This window comes from Cnephaeus nilssonii (assembly GCF_951640355.1).
Source record: "Cnephaeus nilssonii genome assembly, chromosome: 4".
Lineage (NCBI taxonomy): Eukaryota > Metazoa > Chordata > Mammalia > Chiroptera > Vespertilionidae > Cnephaeus > Cnephaeus nilssonii.
In genome coordinates, this window is record NC_137075.1 from 26319923 (window position 1) to 26342922 (window position 23000).

Genomic DNA, 23000 nt, shown 5'->3' on the forward strand with positions numbered 1-23000 from the left:
GGATTTCTGAGTGGGTGCAACCTAATTAAATAAATCCTTAAAAGAACCTTTCCTGACTGAGATGAGAGTTAGAGGGAGAATGGCTATGAAAGAATGATCAGAGAGCAAAGCAATGTTCCTGGCTTTGAAAATGGGAAAAGGGGAGAATGACCCAAGGACTGTGGCTGATCTCTAGGAGCTGGAAAAGGCAAGAGAACACACTCTCCTCTAGACCCTCCAGAAGGGAGGTAGCTTTGCTGAAACCTTGATTTTAGTCCTGGAGGCCCATTTGAGAACTCTGACCTACATAAGAGAATAAATTTGGGTTGTCTTAAGCCACCAAGTCTGTGGTAATTTGTTATAGCAGCAATACAAAACTAAAGCACATTTTATCTGTATAGGTACTAAGTTACATATTGCAGGTTTATGTTTGTTTTGGGATACCTCTCTCAAAGACTTTATGACACTTTGGTTTTGTTTTTTTTTAATTTGAACTTTGGTGCATCAAAGGACACTATCAACAGAATGAAAAAAACAACCAATAGATTGGAACAAAATGTTTGCAAATCAATATCTGAAAAGGGATTAATATCCAGAATAAATGAGGAACCACATTTCCACAAAAACATCAATAAAAAGCAAATCTCATTAAAAATGGGCAAGAGTCTTGAATAGACATTTTCCCAAAGAAGATATACAAACCACCAATGGGCAAATGAAAAGATGCCAACATTTTTAATCATTAGGGAAATGCAAGACAAAACCACAATGAGATACCATTTCACACCATTGGAATGTCTACTGTGAAAGCAACAACCCCAAAACAGAAAATCACAAGTGTTGGTGAAGATGTGGAAAAACTGTAACCCCTGTGCATTGCTGCTGGAAATGTAAAATGGTGCAGCCACTGTGGAAAACAGTATGATGCTTCCTCATGAAATTAAACATAGATTTACCATAAGACCCAGGAATTTCACTTCTGAGTACACACTCAAAAGAATTGAAAGCAGGGACTTTGTACATGCAAGTTAATAGCAGCATTATTCACAATAGCTAAAAGGAAGAAACAATCCAAATGTCCATTGATAGATGAATGGATAAACAACATGTGATATATACATACAATGGAATATTGTTCAGCCTTACGAAAGAAGGAAATCCTGACATGTGCTACAACATGGATGAACCTTGAAGACTTTATCCTAAGTGAAATAAGCTAGACATAAAGGACAAAGATTTTATGATCCCGTTTCTGTGAGGTACCTAGAGTAATCAAATTCATAGTCAGAAAGTAGGATGGATTTTGTTAGGGGTTGGGGGGGAAATGGGGAGTTGTTTAGTAAATGCAGAGTTTCAGTCTGGGTAGATGAAAAGCTATGGAGATGGATGGTAGTGATGGTTTCACAACAATGTGAATATACTTAATGCCACTGTATACTTACAATGGTAAATTTTATGTATATTCCACCATAATAAAAATTAATATACTTAGAGTAAGATGGTCCAAACATGTTTGAAAAATAGTAAGAAAAGCATAGCAAGAGAAGGGGTCTTTATAGAGCAGTGGTTCTCAGCCAGGGAAGATTTTTTCCCCCCAAGGGAATATTTGGTAATATCTGGAGACATTTTCGGTTGTCACAGCACAAAGGTTGCTACTGTCATGTAGGAGGTAGAGGATGGGGATGCTGTTAAACATCCTAGAATGTATGGGACAGCCTCCCACAAGAAAGAATTATCCAGCCCAAAATGTCTGAGGGTAAGAAACCTTGTTCTGGAGAGAAGTATTGGGTATTGCGGTTGGAAGAGTTGGGGGGAAAATTATAAGAAATGTCTTAAATACTGGTATATAGCTAAGAATTTTAGAGTTTGTGTAATAAGTAATATATTTTCTAAGGTAGGAGAAGGGGGCTTAGTGATGATTGAGAAAAATTAATCATGGGAAGATGGATTCAATACAAAGAAAGACTAAGGGCAGGAGACCAGATAGGCAGTTGCTGTGGTAATTCAGTATGTTGTGGCAAAATGTTTATGCTCCATGTGGTTGCAAGTGCCAGGCACTCTCCTAAGGGCTTGTCGTGTATTAACTCATGTGGCCCTCATTACATCTACATTCTAGAATCATTACTCTCGTTTTGCAGAAGAGGAAAGGAGAAACAGAATAAGTGTCCATGGTCCGTAAAGGATGAAGCTGAGCTTTGAACCCAGGAAGTCTGTACTACTTGTTTTTACAGGTTGAACTATTTTTTATATGCTTGGATACATCTGTTTTTTCTCTTCCTGTCAATTTGATTGGAAAATTGGGTTTCTGGTTAAGTAGAAAAAGGGTATTATCTAGAATTTACTATCTCCTTTCTACATTAGACTGAGTTTGAGGAAGACTGAGAAAGCTAATAAGACAGCAATTGAGTTTTAGAAAATTGCTTGGAGGGAGGATTAGAATTAAGAGTGGGTGAATTAAAAATATAGGTTGGAGGAGGTGAATAATCAGAGAGAGATCTCAATTTCTCACCCACCAGCTCTCAAATTCTGACTCTCCAAAGCTTCAGCAGGCTGTAGGCGCCATTCCACTGACAGGCATCAAATCTGAAAAACACCATCTAGGCCAGGATTGTCACTCCACCTCCCACTCCCCAGTAACACTCACTCATCCTGAACACTTCCCACTCAGTAATCCTTTCCCATGAAAAGGAAGGAAGCCCACCATGCCCTGCTGTGATGGCCTTGTGTGAGCTTGTTTAGGGAATGGGGAGGGGGCGGGGGGGAGTTCTGTGACTTTGAAGAAGGAGAGAGGAGAGAGAAGGGGCTCTTGTTTCACTGAGAGCACTCATCACACTCAACTGTTTGCTGGCTCTTCGTAATCAGTATTGCAGTTTGGCACAGCTCTGCAGATCTGGAAAAGGCTAAAAAGCTGCTGGCCCAATTCATATTTGTCCCTGAACAGGTTTAGGACCAGGAACCTATCACTAATACATTCTGTGCTCTTGGACAACATTACCATATTCATCATTACTTCACTGCCTGCTTTTCCATGCATTTTCTTTTCATATTCATAACAGGCTGCTGGAGTAGAGACAGCAGATATTATTAGATTTTTTTTTTCTGATAAGAAAAACTGAAGTTCTAAAGGGATGAATCTATCTAGGGTCACCCAGCTAGCAAGTGACAAAACTGGGACATAAATGTGGTTCAACTCACTTCAAATCCTTTTGTTATGAGCATAAGCATCACCTGGAGACTTTATTAAAACTTGGGACCTACTTTAAGGTATGACATGTGTATTATTATAGAATAACTAGAGGCCAGGTGCATGAAATTTGTGCACTGGAGGGGGAGGTCCCTCAGCCCAGCCTGTGCCCTCTCACAGTCCGGGACCCCTCGCTCCTTACTGCCTGCCTGCTCACTCCTTACCACTCAACTTGCTGCTCCTTAGCACTGCTGTGGAGGTGGGAGAGGCTCCTGCCACTGCCACTGAGTTCTCTAGCCATGAGCCCGACTTCTGGCTGAGTGGTGTTCCCCCTGTGGGAGCACACTGACCACGAGGGGACAGCTCCTGCATTGGTGGTCAGTGTGCATCATAGTGACTGGTTGTTCCACTGTAACAGTCGCTTAGGCTTTTATTATATAGACTAGAGACCTGGTGCACAAAATTCGTGCATGGGGGGGTGTCCCTTCAGCCCAGCCTGCACCCTCTCCAATCTGGGAACCCTCAGGGGATGTCTGACTGCCGGTGTAGGCCCAATCCCAGGGATTGAGCCTAAACCGGCGGTCGGACATCCCTCTCACAATCCAGGACTGCTGGGTCCTAACCACTCGCCTATCTGCCTGCCTGATTGCCCCTAACCGCTTCTGCCTGCCAGCCTGATTGCCCCCTAACCTGCTGGCTGATTGACACCTAACTGCTTCCCTGCTGGCCCGATTGCCCCCAACTACCCTCCTCTGCAGGCCTAGTCATCCCCAACTGCCCTCCCCTGCAGACCTGGTCTCCCCCAACTGCCCTCCCCTGCAGGCCTGGTCTCCCCCAACTGCCCTCTCCTGCCAGCCTGGTTGTCCCCAACTGCCCTCCCCTGCAGGCCTGGTCGCCCCCAACTGCCCTCCCTTGCAGGCCATCTTGTGGTGGCCATCTTGTGATGACGTGAGGTTATCGCCTGAGGGCACGAGGGCCACCTAGCATTTTATTAGTAACTAGAGGCCCGGTGTATGAAATTCGTGCATGAGTGGGGGATGTCCCTCAGCCCAGCCTGCACCCTCTCCAATCTGGGACCCCTCAAGGGATGTTCGACTGCCATTTAGAGGGATCAGGCCATGGGTGTGTGGCCAGCCTGGGTGAGGGCTAATGGCTGTTTACAGGCTGGCCAAGCCCCCCAGCGGGGACCCTCTCCCCATGGGGGTGTGGCCAGCCTGGGTAAGGAGCTTTCTTTCTTTCTTTTTTTTTTTTTTTCAGAGCCTCCTTGAGTGCAGGCCAGGGCTGGCTGGAAGCAGGTATCTGGGATTTATTTATCTTCCATAATTGAAACTTTGTAGGCTTGAGCAGAGGCCAGGGCTGCCTGAAGCTTGGGTTGCCCCCGGAAACCCAGGCTTGCAGCCCCTCCTTGAGCGGAGGCCAGGGCTGGCTGGAAGCAGGTATCTGGGATTTATTTATCTTCTATAATTGAAACTTTGTAGCCTTGAGTGGAGGCCAGGGCTGGCCAGGGCGGGCGAGAAGCTTGGTTTCCTCCATCGCCGAGGGCAACCCAAGCCTCCTACTTGCTCCAGCTCCGTGGCAGCTGCCATCTTAGTTGGGTTAATTTGCATACTCACTCCTGATTGGCTGGTGGGTGTAGTGGAGTGATGGTTAATTTGCATGTTTCTCTTTTATTAGTGTAGATAGATACTAATGGTATCTATTAATATAATATCTCTATTATTTAGATATTCTTTCTATGCTAATTTAGTAGGCCTGGGGTGAGATCTGAAAATCTGCAATTCTAAGCACCACTCTGGCAATAGTACTGATGCTGGACTAGGGGCCATTTTAAAAGTAGCATTGCTTTATACTATACCAATGTACCTCTTACATATGGAGGCTGCTGGAGTCTTTGTAAAAGAGAGGTGATAATAACTGTCTCCTTTTATCTCTCAGAACTGTTACTGCTATTATGGCAGATTAAAAATGGCTATAGGGCTGGGTGAAAAATGTGAAGGGATTAAGAATTACAAATTGTCAGTTACAAAATAGTCACAGGGATATAAAGTACAGCACAGGGAATATAGTCAATAATATTGTACTGAAGGAACCAAGATGGTGGCATGGGTAAATGCTGGTACTTGCCCCCTCCCACAACCACATCAGAATTACAACTAAAATACAGAACAACCATCATTCAGAACCACCTGAAATCTGGCTGAATGGAAATACTACAACTAGAGATTTAAAGAAGAAAGCACATTGAGATTGGTAGGAGAGGCAGGGTAGTGGAACCGGCAAGTCCCACACCATCCTGTGGCTTTTAAAAAAAATTTTTGTTGTTGTTGTTCTTTGTTTGTTTGTTTGTTTGTTTTTAATTGGGAGGAATATCTTGACTGAGGAGGCCTCCAGTGAGGAGCAAGGGATCCCAGCCACAAATGAGACCCCCAGGGTTCCAGAGCTAGGAAGAGAAGTCCCTGTAACTTAGGGCTGTGAAAACCATCAGGGATTGTGGCTGAGTGATATGGAGGCTGCTGGAGTCTTAGGCAGTTCTTCTTAAAGGGCCAGTGTATGGACTTACCCAAACTCATTCCCTCTGAACTCCAGTGCTGGGACAGCAGCTTGAAAGGATCTAGGGAGATATGGGGAGGAACTATTGTCTGGCAACAGGGCAAGAACTTGGGGGCAGCTTTCTCCTAGACAAAACTGCTGGGACCTTCTCTCCATAGTGCTGACTGGCAGGCAACATATCCACCCACCTGGCCCACTCTGTTCTCCCTGCTCTAGTGATTCCCTGAGATCCCACCCCATCTAATTTGCAGCCCCACCCAAGCTGTTTTCAGTGTCTTTTCCATATGAATGGCCTGTCCTGCCTCAGGCTTCAGACTTTTCTACAATCTCTCAAACAAGCAGCATCTAGCCTTGGCAAGCCCCTTACCTCTTGATCAGTGGCCCCAGGTCTGGCACTAGCAATAGTCAGCCTTGGTTTTCAACTCAGTCTCTCCCAGGCACCTCTGAGCCAGCACAAGTAGTAGCCTTCTGTAGCTCATGTCAGGTGGCCCTGGGCAGGGCACAGGTGGTGGCTGACCTTGCATCCCCTGGGAGGCCCCAGAGCCAGTGCACCAGGTAGACAGCTTCAGACCATACCAGATTACAACTCTACCACACCCATGAGTGATATACTCTCAAGGGGTGGACTTGGTGAGCACCAAAGCCCCACTAAAGCAAGTCCTACTCCATAGATGTGTCTTCTGCACAGCAGCTCTTCCACAGCTGGTCCTCACAGCCCATTGGCCTGGGGGTCAATTCCTCCCAGTGACAGCAACAGCAATCAAGGCTCAACTACAATAAGGCAGTTCACAAAGCCCACTCAGGGGTGCACCCAAGAGTGCCCAGCTCAAGTGACTGGGGAGGTTGAGCCACTGGGCCCTACAGGACACAAAGCCACTCTGCCAATTCCACGAGACATAGCAGCTCTACCAAGTACATAGAAACAAACACAGGGAAGCAGCTAAAATGCAGAGACAAAGAAACATGTCAAATAAAAGAACAGTAGATATCTCCAGAAAAAGAACTAAATGAAATGGAAGCAAGAAAACTACTAGATCCAGAGTTCAAAACAATGGTTATAAGAATATTCAAGGAACTTAATAAGAGCTTCAAGGATCTTAGTGAGAATGTCAAGGAACTTAGTGAGAATTTCAAGGAATTCAGTGAGAACATCAAAGACATGAAAAGGACCAGTCAGAAATTAAGCATACATTAACTAAAATGAAGAATAATTTACAGGGAATCAAAAGTAGAGAATGCCAAGAATACAATCAGTGATTTGGACTATGAGGAAGCAAAAAAACACAAAAACAAAACAAAACAAAAACAAAACAAAACAAAACAAAACAAAAAAACCAATCAGAACAGCAAAAATAAAAAAGAATTAAAAAAATAAAGATAGTGTAAGCAGGCTCTGGGACAACTTCAAGTGTACAATTTGGATAATTGGGGGTACTGAAAGGAGAAGAGAGGGAGCAAGAAATTTAAACCTATTTGAAGAAATAATGACAGAAGACTTCCCTTACCTGGTGAAAGAAATAGACATACAAGTCCAGGAAGAGCAGAGTCAAAAACAAGGTGAGTCCAAAGAGACCCACACCAAGACACATCATAATTAAAATGCCAAGGATTAAAGACAAAGAGAGAATCTTAAAAGCAGCAAGAGAAAAGCAGTTAGTTACCTACAAGGGAGCTCCCATACGACTGTCAGCTGATTTCTCAACAGAAACTTTGCAGGCCAGAAGGGAGTGGCATGAAATATTCAAAGTGATGAAAAGCAAGGACCTACAACCAAGATTACTCTACTCAGCAAAGCTGTAATTTAGAATTGAAGGTCAGATAAAGAGCTTCACAGACAAGAAAAAGCTAAAGGAATTCATCACCACCAAATCAGTATTATAGGAAATGTTAAAGGATCTTGTTTGTGAAGAAGAAGAAGAAGAAGAAGAAGAAGAAGAAGAAGAAGAAGAAGAGTAAAATGACAATAAATACGTATCTATCAACAATTGAATCTAAAAATCAAGATGAACAAGGAATCTAATGAACAAAATAAACTTATGAATAAAATAGAACCAGAGGCATGGAAACATGGAAGAAGACTGAAGGATCTGAGGGAAGTGGGGAGCGGGTGGGAAGAGATTAACCTTTGGTGCATACATGCATATATGCATTTCTTATGAACACAAACAATAGGGTGGCGAAAGCCTTCGGTGGGGTAGGATCTGGGTGGAGGAGGGCAAAGGGGGAAAAAAAGGAGGGACATCTCCCTCAACAATAAAGATATAAAAATTAATATTGTACTAACTATGTATGGTGTCAGACGGATACTAGACTTATGGGGGGATCACCTTGTAAGTTATACAGATGTGTAACAACTATGCTGTACAGCTGAAATTAATATAATATTGAATATTAACTGTAATTGAAAAAAAGTTCTTTGCTGATACAGAGAATAGAGGTGACTTATTTAATAAAAAAGAGAGAGAATAAATTTGTGTTGTTAAAAAAATGGTTACAAGTACTTTGCAGGTCTTCTCAGAAAGGAAACTGACTATTTCCTTGCCTCATAATCCTGGGCTGGTTTGGTGCCTTGCTCTGAAAAATTAGATATGGTAAAAGTGACATGTGACTTCCAAGCAAGACCTTAAGTGGCCTGCAGCTTCCACTTGCTCTCATGAAACCCTGAGGCTGCCATGTGAAGAAGCTCCGGTTAGAACTGCTGGTGACAGGGACCCAGCTGACAACCTACACATGAGTGAGGCCATCCAGGATCATCCCAACAGCTAGACGACGCCACATGAGTGAGCCCAAGAGAGACTGGCAGTAGAACTGCCCCATCAATCCATAGGATTATAAGAAATGACAGATTGTCATGTTTGGGGTGGTTTGTTATGCAGCAATAGATAACTCAAATGAGAATATAATGGATAATAATTATGAAAATTCTTAGAAATTACAGTAATACTTCTACACATTCTCTAAGAATAAAGCTTTTTCATAATAAATAATAAAACCAGCTGTAATAAAAATGAACAAAGCAGATAATTTAAAATCAAGCTATTAGAATAAATATTGAATAAAAGAATCTATGAAGACATACTAATAAAAACAGATAAATGAGTGAATGAATGGGAAAGGATTCTTTTGTCCATCCGTAAGTGTAGAGAGAGTGGTGAAGTTGGGAAATCAGCATTTTGCAACCACATGGTGAAGATTGATTAGAGCAAGTGTTATCGGTGGATACTAAATCTAGGGGGAAGGTTTGATGAAGAGATTTGCTTGGTATCAATATGTCTTCACAGATTGTTATTCATTGCAAAATGAAAATCCGTAATGACACAGTAGAATACCATGACTGGGTAATTAAAATAAAATAACCAGCGAGGGTCGATGGATATTGTGTGCCTTTAAATGTGATATCATGAGGGTGACGCATCCTTGGGATGCATAACCTGAATCCACTCATAAGGAAACATTAGATAAACTCAAATTGAGGGTTATTCTATAAAATAACCAGCTTGTGTTTTTGAAAAATTAATATGTCATGAAAGAAACAGAAAGACTGAGTAAATGATCCAGATGAAAGGAGATTAAAGAGCCATGACAACTAAATGAAATAAATGATCCTTAACTGGATCCTGGACTTCAGGAGAAAAATGATATAAGGGACATTACTGAGACATTTAAAAAGATTGGAATAAAAAGATTGGAATACTGACTGCAGATTAGATCAAACTCATATCAATGTGACTTTTTTATGTAAGAATTTTTCTGAAGATAGCATATGGATTGGTAATTGTTAGAACTGGGTAATGTATTCATGGGGGTCCATAATAACACTTCCTCTATTTTAAAAAGTATATTTAAAATTTCCAAGGTAAAGCATTTTTTAGCAATTAAAAAATAAAAATAATTCTTGTCAACAAGGCATATGTAAATGTGGTACTCACATCCTCCCATGACATCAAAATTACAACTAAACTACTGAACAGCCATCATTCAGAAATGCCTGAAATCTAACTGAACAGAAGTCCTGTAACTAAGGATAATGAAGAAGCCATGTTGAGACTAGCAAGAGAGGTGCGACCATTATATTCTCATTTGAGTTATCTATTGCTGCATAACAAACCACCACAAACATGACACGTGGTCTTACACTAAGGTAACCAGACGTCCCGCTTTTGGCGGGACAGTCCCGATTTTGAACAATTTGTCCCGCATCCCGCAGCGTTTTAAAAAAGTCCCGATTTTTGGAAAGAATGCACGACAAGCTAGGGAACGGCGGGAGAACGGGAAGGGAATATACGGTTTTCGGCGGCCATGTGACTATTTAGCCAGGATATGAGTTTTATATTATTTTTGTTAATTTTATAATGTTAAACTTTAATAAGAACAAATAATTGTTGAGAACTGATTATCGAGAACTGCTTATCAAAGTTCGCATTGTTGATCAGTTGTTAGAATTCGACCACCCTTGTTTGGACTTAATGAATAATGGCATTTTTTGGGATTGGCAACGACGAAAACATTTTGTAACTGTCTCTCAGACGATACACATCGTACTGCGTGCTAGTAAGCTAGTTAAACAAGTGATGTCATTACAAATCAGCTATTCAGATAATTTAGGTAAGTAATTTATTTATTTATTTCATAAATACATAAATTTTCTTGAATTTAGACAGTACTTGTATTATTTATATTTTAGAGTGGTGGCAAAAAGTCTAGCGCTGGCCTCGAAAGTGACACTTGTGACTTACGTTACGGCAAATTCATGACCTTTTAAACAACAACAGCAATCTACTAAAAAAAATTCACTCAAATGAGAAATATGCCAAAGAATAAAATAATACTATACATAATTTTTATTTATTATATTTGTAAATTGTACTTATGTTGAAATTTAAAAAAATATATTACAATACTATTTTTGCGTTCTATGAAAATTTTTGTTGCTCCATATAGACCAAATTTTTAATCAAGACCCTCCCCCCCCCCCCCCCAAGTCAATGGTGTCCCGCTTTACCAATGTTAAAATCTGGTCACCTTATCTTACACCCACACCCACATGTGGTGGTTAAAAATTGGGAGAGCCCTAGCCAGATTGGCTCAGTGGACAGAGAATTGTCCTGCAAACTGAAGGGTCCCGGGTTTGATTCCAGTCAAGGACACATACCTCGGTTGCAGGCTCAATCCTCGGCCCTGGTTGGGGCGCATGCAGGAGGCAACCAATCAATGTGTCTCTCTCACATCAGTGTTTCTCTCTCTTTGTCTCTCCCTCTTCCTCCCCCTCCCTTCTACTCTCTCTTAAAAAAAAAAAATCAATGGATGGAATACTACGCTGCTGTCTGTAAAAAAGAAGGAATTCTTACCATTTGCAACAGCATGGATCGAACTGGAGAACATTATGCTAAGTGAAATAAGCCAGTCAGTGAAAGAAAAATACCACATGATCTCACTCATTTGTGGAATATAAAGAACATTATAAATTGATGAACAAAAATAGATACAGAGGCAAAGAAGCATCGGACATACTGTCAAACTACAGCGGGAAAGCAGGGGGTGGTGGGGAGGTAAGAGATCAACTGAAGGACTTGTATGCATGCATATAAGCATAACCAATGCATGCAAGACACTGGGGGGGAGGGGTTGGTGAGGGCATGTGCCGGGGGGTAGGGGAGGCCAGGCAGAGTTCAATGGGGAAAAAAAGGAGACATATGTACAACTATTTGTAATACTTTAAACAATAAAATAAAATAAAAATAAATAAAAACAATAAAAAATAAAATGAGGACTTTTATCCAGACAACTAAAAAAAAAAAAAAAAATCAATGGAAAAATATCATCAGGTGAGGATTAACAACAAAAAAAATTGAGAGAGATACATCAGATGCGGAGTTCCCCTCAGAGGAGCAAGGGGTCCCAGCTCCATTCTAGGCCCACTCACTCCAGGGTTCTAGTGCTGGTGTAACTGCACAGGAACCTATTAAAATCTGCCCTTTATTTTGATTTTTTCCCTTTGACTCAAACTGCCCTCACCCAGCATTTTGACTCACCCACCTCCTTCTCCCTTCCTTAATCATTAAACCATTAAGGACAATGAGATTCTGGTCAGCATCCAATAGTTTTAGGAACAAGTTCCTTCGTCTATTGACTATAGAGATAGAATTTTCAATAAAACTAAAGACAATATCTTGGCTTTAGCTGTGTTTTAACTCCAGACCCAGGAAAGTGAAACAATCCTACAAAACAAATGCTTGTAAAGTTGGACAGAACAACACCATAGCTGACATCAGGACGAGATGCAATGATTAATTACCTCCTAACCTAGCACCAACCAATCAGTAGAGGCCACAACACTAATTTCTTTAGTCACCATGATTAATGATTTTCCCCCTATATAACCCATCCCCTGAAAACCATTGGGGAGCCAGGTCTTTGAGCATTAGCTACCTGTGACTCTGGGCATGGCGCCATCGCCTTAATAAATCCTTATTTTCTTGGTTGCAAACTCCTGTTCATATCTTATTGGACTTTGATGTGTGTGGGCAAATGGACCCCTTCAGTCCAGTAATACCAGGAAGAGAATTCCCCATAACTTCTGGCTATGAAAATCAATGGATTGTGGCTGAGTGAGATAGAGGGCTGCTGGAGTCCCAGGTGATCCTCTTAAAGGGCCTGTGCCCAGACTTTCTTGCTATGACCTCCAGCACTGGGGCAGCAGTTTGAAAGGCACCAGGTACATGTGAGGAGGAACTGAATTGTCTGGTTCTGGAGAGAGGGCTAGCTTTCTAGACAGAAGTGCTGGCAGAAGCCGCTGTTCCTTTGCTGAACCCTCCCCCCACAGAGCTGGCAGGAGGGAGCCACATCTGAGACTTCATTAACCTGGTTAATACTGTTCATCTCACCCCTGTGACTCCCTGAGATCCTGTCCCACCCAACTTGCTGACCCACTCAAGCTGCTTCCAGTGGCTTTTCCATACAAATAACCTGTCTTGGCTCATGTTGTGGCCTTTCCTAAAATCTTTCAAAGGTTCACAAACTCCAAACAAGCAGTACCTGGCTTTCGTGTACCCCATACATGTTGCTAAGTGACTCCAAGCCTGGCACTAGTGGTAGCTGGCCTTGGTTTGCAGTTTGGCCTTCCCAGGCACCTCTAAGCCCAGAACAAATAGCAACCATTTGCACATTGTTCTGTGCTTATGCTGGGTGGCCCTAGGCAGGGCACAGGCCACAGCTGATTTTGGCCTGTACCTCCCAGGAGGCTTCAGAGCCAGCACAACAGCTGGTCAGCTTCAGACCACGCTGGAGCATCACTCAACCATCTCCATGAATGGCACCCTCAAGGGGTGGACCAATTAGTCATCAGAGCCTCGCTGAAGTGAGTCCTGCTCTGTGGGGTTGGTCCCTACACATCAGCTCCTCTGCTGTGTCACTGCCAGGCCTCATAGCCCACTGGCCTGGGGGTAAATCCCTCTCATTGATGTGGCAACATTAATGAAGGCTCAACTAAAACAGGAGGGTGCACAGAGCCCATGGCAGGAGGGGAATGACACCTGGAGCACCCAGCTCAGGTGACTGGGAATGCTATGCCATTGGGCCCTACAGGACACCTGTTACATAAGGCCACTCTCCCAAGACCAGGAGACTTACAGCTCTACCTCATACAAAGAAAAAACACAGAGAGGCTGCCAAAATGAAGAGACAAAGAAATGTCCCAAATGAAAGAACAGAAGAAAACTCCAGAAAGGGACTAAGTTAAATGGAGACAAGCAGATGCATAGTTCAAAACAGTGGTTGTATGGATGCTCAATGAACTTAGGGGAAGAGTAGATGGACTTACTGAGAACTTCAGCAAAGAGTCAGGAAACATAAAAATGGAGATAGAAAACATAAAAAAGAACCAGTCAGAAATAAAGAATAAAATACCAAAATGAAGAATACATTGCAGGAATCAACAGTAGTGTAGATAAAGCAGAGGATCAAATCAGCGATTTGAAAGATAAGGACACAGAAAACACCCAATTAGAATAGCAAAAAGAAAAAATAATTAAAAAAAATGAGGATAGTATAAGGAACCTCTGGGACAACTTCAAACATATCAATATTTGCATCACGGGGGGTGCTGGAAAGAGAAGAGAGAGAGCAAGAATTGAAAACTTATTTGAAAATATAATGATGAAAAACTTCCCTAATCTGGTGAAGGACATAGACATACAAAGAAGTACAGGAAGTCCCAAACAAGATAAAGCCAAAGAGGCCCACACCAAGACATAAATCATAATTAAAATGCTAACAATGAAAGACAAAGAGAGGATCTTAAAAGCTACAAGAGAAAAGCAGTTAGTTAGTTACCTATAAGGGAGCTCCCATAAGATTGTCAGCTGATTTCTCACCAGAAACTTTGCAGGGCAGAAGGGGAGTTGGCATAAAATATTCAAAGTAATGAAAAGCAAGGACCTACAACTAAGATTACTCTACCCAGCAAAGCTGTAATTTAGAATTGAAGGTCAGATAAAGAGCTTCACAGACAAGAAAAAGCTAAAGGAGTTCATCACCACCGAACCAGAACCTGCAACCCATGCAAGTGTCCTTGACAGGGAATCAAACCTGTGACCCTTCAGTGTGTGGGTGGGTGGATGCTCTAACTACTAAGTCACACTGGCCAGGGCTATTATTATTTTTAATCCTCACCCGAGAATATGCTTTTCTATTGATTTTAGAGAGAGAGAAAGAGAGAGAGAGAGAGAGAGAGAGAGAGAAACATCGTTGTGAGAGAGAAACATGTTATCCCCATATGCTCTTCAACTGGGGATCAAACTTGCAACCTAGTTATGTGCCCTGACCGGGAATTAAACCCACAACCTTTTGGTGTATGGAATGACCAACTGAGCCACCTGGTCAGGGCAAAATATGTTGTTTATTAAAAAATATTTCCTCCACAAAGGTCTGGTATTAATTTAATCAGGTAAATCTGATTTTTGTTATAGACATTTTGTGTTTGAAAAGCACTCATATTTGAGGTGTGTAATGACATATTGGTCTTGAGAAGCAAATTTGAAGGAAAAAAGATTTTGTAATAAAAAAGGTACTCTATTCTCTCAGAATTTTGAATAACTTTTAAAAGTATTATTTGAAATGATTAAAAACAATTCATTACCTGCTGAAACGGTTAGGTCATGTGTATTTTGACTTAAATTATTTAGCACATTGATATTCATTTTGATCATTTGCTCACCATCAAGGCTTCCCTGTGAATATTCTGCAGTAAAACCATTAACCACACAGATTTCAATTCAAAATGCTAACATTCATCAAAATATTTTTTTGTACATTTGGTGCATTGAGAAATTCAGTCACGATCAACCTGTCCTGGCTTATCTCCTTGGAGAGCAATAATTTTTTCCAATGGGTTGACCTGTCTGTCAGGAGTCTGGACCCCAAACTCCCTTGAACTCATCCTTTGAACTTCTAGGTTATAGTTCTATTATTCAGGTAAAGTTTGAAAAATATTATTTTGGAGTAAATTAAATAAAACAGGTGCTGATTTCCTCCTTTTACATTTTTTTCATGTATATGTATTAGCTCTGACTTTGTTATTCATCTAGCTGTATCATTAAGTAAATGTGCTGGTGTGGTATGTTTATCAATTAGTTAATTGATAAAACCTTTTTAAAAAAATCAAAATATGTAATAAGTATTCATAACTTCTGTGTTAGCTGATAACTGACATGCAGACAAAATAAAAATAAATCAAATAACTCTCATCTATCTTCCATAAAAACCATGTAAAATTGCTTAGTTATCAATGTATTAAAAAGGTTAAAATTTAGCATTTAATTTTTATAAACAAGTAAAAGTAGAGACCTATAGAAAGAATTAAGATGCTTTATGACAATGTTTTGAGCTAAGGATAAACCAGATGAAGAATGAGCCCATTTTGAAATATAATATAGTAATACTACAGTGTGGACAAAAGTAGGTTTACAGTAGTTTGTATGGAAAATAACACAATAATTAATAAATAGCAATACAAGAATAAACTCTGTGTTTCATGTACTCACAACTGTAAACCTACTTTTGTCCAACCCTGTATAGTATCATTGACATTCTTCCTTTTCTAACTACTTAAGAACATTAGACTTTGACCCTTGCAAAAAGACCCAATGCTGGGGCCTACACTTGAGAATGCCCACATATCACAAACATGCACAAAATAAATTTATTAAAGAACGCATCATGGGACACTCAGCCATTGGGGTCCAGTGTTTAACAGTAGCATAGCAAATTCCATTAGGTTTCAAGGCCTGAGAATAATCATCTGTGGCTTGATGCTCCACCTCTGGGCCTATGGATGCCCTCTGCATTCCTGGCTTTACTGTTGGATTTATTCTTCCTTCAATTCCTCCCAATGATGTCTGCTAATCCAGGCTGGCAGTATTTCTGCTGGTATAACATTTTCAATGATCTTATTAGTCTTCTGTACAATTCATAGGAATCCAAGACAGTGCACAAGGTGGTCTTCAACAGACCTTTTCTGGATCACCTCATCTCCATCCCCTGCTTTGCTGAGTTAGCTACTTGGACCCATGAGTTACATGTCTGATCTCTTTAGTAAAAGTCAGCTCTGCCTCACCATTGGTGTTGTCTCCAAGAGCACCCGTTCTAAGTTTTTGCTACATGGATAGGTTGAAAATTTTCCAAATCATCAAGTGCGTGTTTATTTTATTATTATTATTTTTAACAGTTCCTTCTTCAATATATCTCTTTCTTCTTGCATTTTACAATTAGCAGTAAGGAAAAACCAGGCTTCATGTTTCACAGTTTGCTTAGAAATCTCCTGAGCTAAATATTCAAGTTCATTGCTTATAGGTACTACTTTCTACCCAACACTAGAACACAAGTCAGCCAAGTTTTCTGCTACTTTATTACCAGTTTCCTGTAGTGTCCTACAACATCTTCATTTCCTTCTATGATCTCATCAGATCACCTTTAATGTCCATATTTTTATTAACCATGTCTTCAAGGAAATCTTGTCTTTTTTAAAAAAAATTGTATATCTCAAAATTCTTTACCCATTACTCAATTCCAAAGCCAATTTTTAGGTATTTGTTACAGTAGTACCTACTACTCAGTATCAAAATCTGTATAGGTTTTCTAGGGCTCTAAAACAAAGTACCACAAACTGGGCAGTTGAAAAGAACAGAAATGCGTTCTCTCATAGTTATGAAGACTAGAAGTCCAAAATCAAAGGGTCAGCAGGGTTGTACTCTCTCTGAAAGGAGCCCCTTACTTGCCTCTTCCTAGTGTCTGGTGCTTGCTGGCAATCTTTGGTATACCTCGGTATGTAACTTTATCATTCCATCTCTACCTCTATCATATGGCTTTCTTCCTCTGTCTCTCCACATGGCCTTATAAGACACTAGTTGGATACTAGTTGGATTTAGGACCCACCCTAATCCAGTATGATCTTATCTTAACTAATTACATCTACAAAACCTCTATTTCCAAATAAGTTCATATTCTGAGAGTCTGGGTAGACAAGGATTTTGGCAGGGTATTCTTCAACCCAGAGAACCCCAAACATATTAAATTATTTAACTATGCACAAAATCAAAACTGTTCATTATAGTCTAATTAGCAGTAAATTGAATCAATAGTCATTGAGTACCATATGAATTAAATTAATTCAATTTTCCTAAGGAAAAGTAAATTTCACATGTGTGGTCCAGTTTACTTTCCTATCTTTAGGATTATATATACCATATTTTCTGGCATATAAGACCACTGGGCATATAGAAGATTTTCCTGGGTTAAAAAGTCGTCTTATACGCCAGAAAATACGGTATATTCTTCCAGCCTTTACCCATTATATATATCTTAGTTGAGTCCATTTTCTTAATCTACTGTAGAAAGACCCAATTTGTAAAAAAAAGTTATAGGGAAAAATGTTTTTAATTTTTGTTTGTGTCTTTCACTCTTCTTTTATTGTTCCCTACCCATCTCTCTTCTTTCCCAGAGTAGTTATCATATTTGTGATTCTCTATCCCCTTTGGAGTAATCCATTTTTTATTTGGGAAAATTTCTAACTTGTAAGTTCTGCCTACTTAAGTGAAAATTCCCAGCCCCTTTACCAATTCTCTTTAACACTGAATCAGAAATTCTACCCAGGCAAGAAAAAAAGGCATGCAAATTGGAAAGGGACAACTAAAACTATCTGTTTTCACAGATGACATAATCATCCATGTTGTAAATCTTATGGAATTGACAAAGAGCTACTTGATCTAATAAGTGAGTTTAGAAAAGTTGCAGGATACAAACTCAATATACAAAAGCCAATTGCATTTCTATATAGCAACAGTAAACAATCAGAAATGCAAAGAAAAATAATACCATTTTATCATAGTATCAAAGATATGAAATGCTTAGGGATAAATTTGACAAAATTTGTACAAGACATGTACTAGTACACCGAAAACTACAAAACACTGTTGAGAGAAGCGAAAGAAAGCCTAAATCAATAGACAGGTGTATTGTATTCATGGATAAGAAGATTTAATTATTAACATGTCATTTTTCCACAAATTGAGCCATATGTTCAATGGAACCAGAATTAAAATTCTATCAGGCTTTGTACAAATTGAAAACCTGATTCTAAAATTTGTATGGAAATGCAAAGGACCTAGAAAAGTCACACACACACACACACACACACACACACACACACACACACACGAAAAGAACACAGCTGGAGTATTAACACCAGCTGATTTTAAATTTATTATAAAGCTATAGTAATAAGGACATTGTGGTATTGGTACAAGGATAGACATATAGTGCAGTGGAATAGAATGGAGAGTCCACAAAGCGATCCAGATAGGTTGGGTTAAATGACTATTGACAAATATGCTAAGGAAATTTAGGAGAGGGATGATCTTTTCAATAAAAGGTGCTAGAACAATTGAATAGCTGATGCAAAAGAATGAACCTCTACATAGGCCTCAGACCACATACAATAATTAACTCAAAATAGATCATAGGCCTAAACAGAAGAGCTACAACTGTAAAATTCCTCGATGAAATCCTAGGAAAAAATATTAGTTAACTTGGGTTTGGCAAATATTATGTAAATACTACACAAAAAAACCCCCACAAACTACAAGAGAAAAAAACATTAGTAAGTTGGACCTCATCAAAATCAAGAGCTTTTGCTTTTTGAAGCAATGCTAGGAAAATAAAAAGGCAAGCCACAGAATGGGAGAAAAATATTTGTAAAACATTTACCTGACAAAAACTTGTATCTAGAATATACAAAGAAGTCTTATAGCTTAGTTATATTAAGACAAACAACCCAGTTAAAATGGGTAAAAGATTTGAGCAGATAATCCATTGAAGAAGATATATGAATGACAATTAAACACATGAAAATAGCTCAACATCACTAGTCAATAGGGAAAAGTAAGTTAAAACTTTAATAAGCATCCAATAAAAGACTGCCCATGTCAGGTGTTGATGAGAATCTGGAGTTACTGGAATTCTCAAAGACTGCTCATGCTAATGTAAAACGGTATAGCCATTTTTGAAAACAATTTGTTGATTTATTAAAAAGTAAAATATACACCTATTATTTGACCCAGATATTCCATCTCTAGGTATTTATTCAAGAGAAATGAAAGCATCTGTCTAATGAAAGCACATGTGGGCACAATGACTTGCACATAAATACCTATAGGAGATTTACTTATAATACTGAAAACATTCAATACAAACTGAAAACAACCCAAATATCCATCAACACATGAATGGGTAAATGTAATATGTATATAAACACAATGGAATACTATTGAGAAATTAAAATAAATGAATTACAATCATGTGGATTAATCTCAAAATTATTGTGCTATGTAAAAGCCAGACAAAAAGAATACATGCAAAAAGTATACTTCCATTTATAGAAATAAAACTAGAAAATGAAAATTATAAAATGAAAACTAATCTAAAACAAGAGAAAATTAATCTAAAGCAAGAGAAAATTAATCTAAAACAAGAGAAAACAGGTTCATAATTGCCTGGGACAGAGGAGTGAGGGAGATTACATCAGATATAAAGAACCTTTTAGGGACTAGGAGCAGGTTCATTATATTTTTTATGGTAATGATTTTAACAGGTGTACACATGCCAAAATTTATGAAATGATATACCTCAAATATGTAAAGTTTATTGTACTATCAATTATAACGTACTAAAGCTGAAAAATTACAAAAACCAAAGGAAAAAATAAGAAAGAGATTTTTAAAAGGATGAGAAAAAGTTCAACTTTTTGTTAGAGATGAGAGCTGAGATGTTTGCAGTCATGATTTCATACTTGCAAAGCATTTAGAACAGTCTAACTTTGAAAACATTCAATACAAATAGTTATTATACTTATTACTTTAAAAATCCTAAGCCACTTTTGATCTAGGACTCAGACCACCTGTACAAGACTTCAATTCAGAAATGAACAACACAACAGAATGGCTTCCATTTTGTTGGCTTGTGTCAGAGGCATCCTGCTTGGTTGCAGGGATAAACTCACAAGGAAGTGTATCAGGGATGGTGATGGCTAATATTCTGGCATGATTTAACTTTAGACCTGTTTCTCCAGCCTTCTCAACAATTCTGTAAGTTACCCAAAACAGTATACTTTAATATATCAATTTCATGCTTAGCATAGAGGAGATTCTGTTGCTTGCAACCAAATACATTGACCAATATAACTGCTAAGGAAAAAAATTGCAAAAATTAAACATATATATTTTTTTAAGAAAGATGAGAACTTGTTTTTTCTCTATTTTTTTGGGGGGGAGAGAAGAATTCTTAACCTATTTACCTAAACATTTAGTTAACAGGCTAGAAGACATTTATATATCCTGCACTACCCCGCCCACCAACCTTTTAAAAAATATATTTGTATTGATTTTAGAGAAGATGGAAGAGGGAGTGAGAGATAGAAACACCAATGATGAGAGAGAATCATTGGTCAGCTGCCTCCTGCACAACCCCACTAGGGGTTGAGCCTGCAACCTAGGCATGTGCCCTGACTGGGAATTGAACCATGAATCCTGGTTCATAAGTTGATGCTCAGCCACTGAGCCATGCTGGCTGGGCTCCCCTCCCCCCCCCCCCCCCCCCCCCCCCGACACACACACACTTTTTTTTTTTTTTCTTCATTGTTACTTTACATGGAAATCTTTATTGGAATTAAAATAGAAGCATGACATGGCACACTCACAGGACTTTCCATGAAGATTTTGGGTTCTCACAGTGTAGTGATTTGGGGAGTAATGGAAAGGTGGTAGAGATAGATGGATATAAATAAAATGATATTAATGACATAAATAACATAAGTGACAAATTTTGATACTTCTTATTGATGCTTTAAGATAATGTTTGATGTGATGGGTCTGTTGAACATCACATACCAATTTTTATGCAAATGAGTTTTCAGTTGATTGGAAATTTTTGCTTAAGAAATTAACATGTTAACAAATTAACATGATTTTCAGATCAAATTGTCATTTTAAGGGTGATGCCTCTTGATAACAAGTACGCTTAGCAGAAGGTAGAGCTAAGGTACAGACATAGAAAAGTAACTGTGAAAAGTTCTTAAAGGAAAAAAAGAGAGTAATGTGGATAGTATAATTCCATTTTTGTGTATGTGTATACTATATAATGGAATATTATATTTATTCATTAGAGAAGTTGAATCAGAGTTAGGAATTTGGCATACCAGGCATAGTGTGAGACAGGAGTGAGGTACTGAAAACAGAAAAACCAAATACAAGTTTTTACAGTAGAAAGGGAGAAGCCTTCTCAGCTATGAGCTCTGACAGTGCTGGCTGCCAGGCATACATATGCCAGAGAGAAGATGAGAGATCAGCTCCCGAGAAAGTATCTAGAGATATTGTTATTTTCAGAGTTTCCTAAAGTAAAGTCTGGATTTCAGATTAGTTTCCTAGAGAAAAGTATATTGTTAACAGGGCTTTCAGTCAGCTTTTTATTGTTTCACTCTCAAATATCTGTAGAAGGGCAGATTGCTAGATTTTTGAGGAAAGCCTCTAACAGAGACCAAAACTCGCTTGCTAACACTCACCTAGGAATTCAGGGGGGAAAAAAAGACTTAAGAATCAAGAAAATATAAAAACAAAACCCTTTGTGATATCTTATGATAGACAAGATTCATAAAACTAGAATAGGATACTTAAAAAGTACAACGAGAAAAGAAGAGCTCTAGCAATAATAATAAAAACAGTGATAGAGACCTGGCCAGTGTTCCTAAATGGTTGGCACATCATCCCATGCACTGAAGGGTCTTAGGTTTGATTCCTGGTCAGGGCACATACTTAGGTTGTGGGTTCGGTCCCCATTAAAGACACATGCAGGAGGCAACCAATTGATGTTTCTCTCTCTCTCTCTCTCTCATCAATGAAAAAAAACATATTCTCAGGTGAGGATTAAAAGAAAAAAGTGATAGAAATATTTTAAAAGTTAGTTGAAGGCTGAGAAGACAAAATTGAAGAAATTTCCCAGAAAATAGGATAACAAAAGTATGTAGAGCAGGAGATAAATGAAAGAAAATTAGAGGCTTAATCCAAGATATCAGTATCTAAGTTCAAAAAGAGAAAACAAAACAAAACAAAAAAAAAATGGTGGGGTAGAAATTGTCAAAGAACAAGAAAGTTTTTTCAAACTGAAGGTCCTAATTCTAAAGACAGGAAATTGCCTCTGAGTGTACAGCAAAATGAATAACAACAGACTCATGAAAAGATATCCTGAAATTTCAGAACACTAGGAATAAAGAATAGATCCTAAATGCTTCAAAAGAGAAAAATCCTAATATATAAAAACCCAGGGTCTGTAATGACCGAAAGCTTGACCGACCAGAAGTCAGTCCTACAGCAGGTGCTGGGTTGCCATGGTGACCCAGCACTGACTGCTGCTGCTGCGGGCATGGCGATCCAGCATTGACTGCCGAGGGGGCTGCAGATCAGGCCCAGACAGAGGCCTGGAGAGAGAAGCAGGGTCTGATCCTTAGCCTCTGTGGCAGCTGTTGATCAGCCCTTGCCTCTCTCTTTCTCTCCAGCGCCTCTCTTTCTCTCCAGGCCTCTGCAGGGGCTGCTGATCAGCCCTGGAGATAGGCCCAGAGACACTGACTGGCATAGATACCAACCAATCAGAACCTAATCTGGATGAACTACGAAGGTAGAACCTAAGGTGGGGGCTGAGGAGGGGTTTTAAGGGCAACAGCTGTTTGGTGTAAGGTGTAAAAAAG